We start from the raw sequence: 6,320 nt of genomic DNA, 5'->3' as shown, positions 1-6,320 counted from the left end.
TAGTCGTCTGCCTGGCACGCGGTCAGCCCCCACACCCATCCCCCCATCCCTGCCCATCACCTCGCCCTTCCCAGCCACCAGCCCAGGTGGGAGGGCTGGGTGGGGGCACTGCCCCGCCATCTGTCAGCCCCTGCCTGGGGCCACGGGGGGGGGGGGCACCAGCTGCACATACCAGGATGCCCCAAGAAGCCCCATGCCCATATGTGTTCACTCCACCCTGCGACCCCAGCAGGTGGGGGCTGCATCCCTGCTTTCCTGAAGAGGATACTGAGGTTACTCAGCCAGGAAAAGGGGGACCTGGCACGTGAGGGGGTCTAAGATTCACCACTGCCTTCATTCTCTTCTGTGATGTGTCCTAAAGGGACCCTTCACAGCCCCTTGTCCCCATCGAGTCACCAGAGCCAACACCCGGGTCCGGGGCCCTGCCTGACCTCACCCGCCTCTGTCCTGGGAGTGGAGTCCCTCCCTACCAGGAGGTGAGACCTGGGCTTAATGGGTCTGGGGTGGGTCCATTGGGCCTAGAAATGAGCCCAAGGTCTTGTCCCAGATTCCAGGCAGAAACTCAGAACAAAACAGTCCACAAAACCTTCTAGAACTTTTAGAGTTGAGAAATGTCATTGTGCCATCCAGGGTCCTGGCCTCTGGCTCCTCCCCACTGCCCCCACCAGCCTGGGGTTTGCACCACCCCCCTCATCCTCATCTTGGGGACACTGGCCTAGCCCCTCAACTGGGGTGTCTACACCTGTCTCACCTGCCAGCCTCAGGCTCAGGATCCCAATGTGGAAACTTCCCCTTGGACATGGGAGGGTAAGTGTGCAAGTCCAAGAGGGCCTGGTGCCCTAGCCTTGGCATTCAGTGTCACAACCCTGAGGGCCCCGAAAGCTGACTGAGTCGCCTGCGGACTTGCAATCAGGACCTCATGGCACCGCGTCACCTCTGGGCGCCGTCATTTTCAGTCCAAAGCCAAGGACCACACAGCCGCCGAGATGGGGGTTCCGCCCGGCCTCGCCACACATGCATGTGCACCAGGCACAGGCTGGCCCCCAGGGGTCCCTCTCCCAGTTGCCTCCTCCATCAGCTCCTCCCCCACAGCCCCTTTTTGGGGAAACAGAAGCGTATTTGTCAACCCAAGAATCACCATGAGTTTGCATTTTCCATGGGAGGTTTCTGGAGATGTCAGGGCAGGCCACCTCCAGGGACGACAGCTGCTCCCAGGTCTCAAGGTGGCAGGGCACATGTAGGGAAACGGGTGGGGGCAGAGGGGCCCGGCTCCGGGACGTGGTGTCCCACCCACGCAGCCAGCTCCTGGGCTGATTCCCTCATTCCGGCGCCCCGGCTGGAGGCCGTGGGACAGCATGGCCTGCGCTCACTCTCCACCTCTATGCTGCAGGCCCCGGGGTGTCTCCAAACTGAGCCTCGGTTTGCCCATCTGTACAATGGAGACGCTCCTGTGAGCACTCCTCGAGCAGGCCCTGGACGGCGCTGCTCAGTCCCGTGCTCTTCGCCAGAACCCTCCACGATTTCACCGCTTTGTGGGAGCGTCACGTGCAGATTTCTCTCTGGGATATTCCATTGGGTGGAGCGGACAGGGCTGCTGGCGCTTGTTCGTGAGGACGCAGGGGCTTCCCTGAGCCACCCAAGCTGAATGGAGCCCCCACAGCCGAGCCCCACACAGAGCCCCTCTTGACCTTTCCCGGGGCCCAGGAGAGGGACCTGCAGACCTGCCCGCTTCCCTACGGCGCTCTGGCGCCTGACCAGGGCTGGAGAGACGTCCCGCGTGCCAGGTCCTCATGCAGACTGCAGAGGCTGGACTGGAGGCCACCTTCCCGCTGGCCCACCACACCAGAGGCCTGGTCCCTGCACCCGCTCCGGACTCTGACAACGGGGGCGCCGGAGGTTCCGGAGGTCAGACCCCGAGGCTCAGCTGGGCGGGTCCCCTCACGACGGAGCAAGATCCCCATTCCCAGGTTAAATTTCTTTCTGGGCAGGTGCCCTGGGGTGTTTGTTTGTCCGGCTCCCTGAGAGACACAGCTGGCAAAAGGTGACGGTAACACCCTGGTGAAGGTGACGGACACCTGGGTACAAGTGGTGGATGCACCCAGGTCACGGTAAATGAGGCCACTGTGTGAAAGTGCAGGCACGCCGGCCCTCAGGGGCAAAGAGGTTCCCGCGGGGCTAGAGTTTTGCCTCAGCTGAAAACACCTGCCATGTTCTGAACAGCCGTGCCCCCCCCAAAATCCGTAATGGTGAAACCTAACCCCCAAGGTGATGGTGGTGGCAGGTGGGGCCTTTGGGGTGATCGGATCACGAGGATGGAGCCCAACATGGGACTAGTGACCTTGTAAAAGAGACCCCAGAGAGCCTGCCACGTGAGGACACAGCGAAAACAGGAAGCTGGTTCTCACCAGACACCGAATCTGCTGACGCCTTGACCTCAGATTTCCAGCCTCCCGAAGTCTGTGTGTGTATAAGCCACACGGTCTATACTCTGTTCTAGCGCCCGAAACAGGACACCGCCTCCGAGGAGCTATCCCAGAGGCAGGCCCACAGGCCTGTGGCAGGTAAGGTCCTCCTGCTGTGCGCCACCCAAGACCTGTGAGGCCGCCACCCCCGAGGGCCCTGTGGTAGGGTTCCTTCCCCTGAGCAGGGGGCGGCCGGTACCTGTCACAGGCCTCAGGACCCGTGGTGAGCCGTGGTGGTCCAGGGCGCCCGTCCCCCAGCCCTGGCCAAGCAGGCTTCTCCTGACTGCTGACTTTCTCCTCCTGTCCGTGACCCGCCAAGGCCTTGCCCCTGAGCCCGGGCTGTCTGGACCCCTCCCTGGCTACCAGCCTCGACAGGCCCTCCTCTATGACTGGACTCCATGCCGATGGCTGAGCTCTGCGGTGGTCCAACTGCCTGCCCCACTGGTCAAACCCTGAAAGGCCTCCCCTCCTAGGCTGAGGCTTGGGGGAACAGTGGGGCATCGATGCTGAGGTTCGGCACCTCCCCCCACCAGGCCCCTGCCCTGCCTACCCCCTGGGCGATCAGTGCCAGCGACCTAGAATGGATGAAGTCCATCGGGGCACAGAAGGCCCCACACGTCACGCATTCCCCCGCTCCCCCTGCCCTGGCCACTCTAAGCCCTCACTGTCTGTCCCTGTATGCCCACCCCCACACATCTACAAGCGGAACCGCTCATGACCCGTGCGTCACACCTTCCACGTGCTGTGTCCACAGCTGGAACGCTCTTCCCGGAACCCCCTTGGGTTTAGCCTGAAGACGTAAGACGTTGCCTCATCTAGGAAGCCCTTCCAAATACTTCAGTGACGAGAGTAGGTCCTGACCCAGCCACGGTCGTATTGGAGTGCCGCTCCCACCTCAGGAAGAGTGCCGGGGCTGGGACAGGCTGCCTGGGGGCAGAGGATCGTTGCCAGGATTTGAGAAGGGACAGGAGTGTGAGGATAGTGGAGGAGAGTGAAACGAGGTGTGAGGAGGATGTGAGGAGGTGTCTGGAGAGTGGTGAGGTATGTTGAAGCGGGGGGAGGGTGTGAGGGAGTTGTGGTGAAAGGGCGTGTGATGGAGGCTGTTGGAGAGGTGTGAGAACAGTGTGAGGGGGTGAAAGGACAGTGTGACGCAGGGCACTAGTGAAGACGGAGGTCTCCCGGTGGAGGGAGTTTGGCCCCGGATCCCCCTGCCTCGGGCGGATGTGGTTACGGGCCAGGCCAGGGCACAGGCTGGTGTTTGTGGAGCCGGAAACGCGGCTGCATCTTGCACAACCCAGCGCTCCCTCCGGGGAGAGGGCGGTGTTGACCCTGCAGGTGTCCGGGCGAAGGCGCTGACGCTGTGGGATCAGAGCGTTACTTGCAGTCCGCCTGGGCCAGCGTTCTGCGATGGGCTGAGGGGTCCTGCTGACCCCGTGTCCTCCCAGCCCTCGGCTCGACCCCAGGCCCGACCAGGCCCCCCGATCAGCCTCTGGCCGGTTGGGCCCTACAACCCGCTGTCACAAGGACGGGGGAGGGTCCCTCGGCGGTAGCCAGGTGGCGGCCGGGACCTTGAATCCTGTGCCGCCCGGAAGGGGAGGCCGGAGCCCCGTCTCCCCGCTGAGGGTCTGGGTGGGATCGGGTCGGGGCAGCTTCCTCGGCCCCCACACGGGTCTCCTTAAGTAAACGCTCGAGAGAGAGAAAAACCATCAAAACAGAGTGACCGGACCCAGAGGACACATGTTCCTGGGAGAGGTGGAGGGGCGGGTCTGGCAGAGCTACCTCCTCGCGAGGGGACGCTGCCCAGGGTGACCCATCTGTCCCCTGTCACCTAGCCTCTGTCGACCACCTGCCAACCTGTCATCCTCATCCATCCACCCATCACCTCTCTCTCGGGCTGAGCACACGCTGCTCTGGCCCCCACGGCCCCGCGCTCCTGCACCACGGGCCGTGCCCCTCCCCCCTCCGGGTCCCGAGAGGCCCCCTGCCTCCCACCTTCCCCAGTGTCTCTCCAAGGCTGCCCTCGGTCTCCACAAGCTCATCTCCCCACCCCCGCCCCCTCACTCACTCGTGACCGGACCCACCTGGCTCACCAGGACCAGTGAGGGAGGAGGTCTGCAGCAGACATTCACTGGGCACAAACTGTATGCCAGACATGGTGCCAAGGACACAGGCCACAGGTGGTGGCACCTGCTGGGAGAGCCAGGCCAGACCCGTGGCCCAGAAACAAGCAGAAGGGAAGGCGTACACGGGGGGCCCTCTCCTCCCCCAGTTCAAGCCTCTCTCTCGGATCCTCAGGGTGACTGGCCTGTAGGACCCTCCCTCTATGGGGGCCACCCTGGACTTGAGGCAGGCCTGGCCGGGGTGGGCAGGGCTCAGACGCGGGCCCGGGGGGACACTATGGATGGCGATGCCAGCCCGTGGCACCCAAGTTGGAGTAGACCCGAGCGGCCTCTGTGACAGTGACTGGCGGAGAGGGTCAGGAGGACCTGCAGGACGTGAGCCCCACCCTGGAGAGCGGCCACATGCTGAGGCCTGAGATGGGAGCGCATCTGGAGTGAGGGCCGGGGGGCCAGAGGGGCCGCCGAGGCTCGAGCCTGGGAGCCGGCGGGTGGGGAGGTGTGGGGTGCCGAGGACAGGGTGCTGGGGGGACCAGGGCACACAGACCCACCCACCACCCCTTGCTGTCCCCAGTGCCCCAGCACCTTCGGAGGCCAGCCCGGCTTGGTGACTGGGGCTCAGTCCAGTCATCTGGGGTTCACCCCTCTGGTGGTGCGCTGACGGACTTCCTGTCCTGGCCCAGGGAGGGGCTAGGCCATCTGCTGGCCACGTGCATGGTGCCACCCCACGTGACTACCGGCTAGTCCACACCACAGGCCGCAGGCCACTCTGGGCAACCCCAGGGGCATTGTGCAGGGCAGGACTGGGCCAGGGGAACATCCCGGGACACTGGAGATGGCCGGGGGAGAGGGGCAAGGGAGACAGAGGGGGTGCACCGGGTGGGCTGGCAGGAGGGCCAGGTTGTGTAGACAGGTCACAGACGTGAGCCTGACCTCCTGCTGCTTCTGGCAAAAGCCGCGTCAGTCAGCGCAGGTGAGCCGGGCTCCCGGCAGCAGGAGGAGTGAGCTAGCTACCTGCCCCCCCCCACCACCACCACAGGGCCATTCCCAAGTTTGTGACCTCGGCACCACCAGGCCCCAGGGCTGCCTGCCCCTGCCCGGCGGGGCCCCATCAGCTCCTCTGCGAACACATGTCCACCCCCTGCCCACCTGCCCCTCATGCTTCTTCATGGATTTTGTCTCACACGTGGATCAGGACACAGACATGCTCACGGGAGCAGAGGGCTGCCCCAGGGCCCCAGCTCCGAGGCCACCAGCCCTTCTCGACCTCGAGTCATCCACTTCCTCATGCTTTTTCCTGAGTAAAGCCCAGGACTGGACCACCTTACCCACCAGCACTTCTATTTATCGATCACTTTGTGCGAGCTGACCACAGTCACCTGAATATTTTTAGGGAGGGACCTGGGGCCGGGAAGTTTCCCACCTGGAGGACCAGGTGAGGGTCCTGTCACATCAAGGACATGAGGGGGTGCCGGTGTGGGTTGGGAAAGGGGACGAGGGGGCAGAGCGCGAGGGCTCAGGCCCTGGAGTTTGCAGGGGTGGACAGAGAGAACAGGGGACTCCAACCAGCATGGGGACCCTCAGGACAGACGCCCTGGAGCCAACACTGGTGCTTTGGGGGTCTCTGTGGGTCGCGGCCCGCCTAGCACCAGTCCCCCTTCCCTCAGCCCCCTCGGCCTGATTGGCCAGCAGCACTGGGCACCCCGCAGTGAGCCAGGTTGTAGGTGCAGAGAGGCTGCAG

Source organism: Prionailurus viverrinus, chromosome D4 (genome assembly GCF_022837055.1).
Source record: "Prionailurus viverrinus isolate Anna chromosome D4, UM_Priviv_1.0, whole genome shotgun sequence".
In the NCBI taxonomy this organism is placed as follows: domain Eukaryota; kingdom Metazoa; phylum Chordata; class Mammalia; order Carnivora; family Felidae; genus Prionailurus; species Prionailurus viverrinus.
This window is presented reverse-complemented; position numbering follows the sequence as displayed.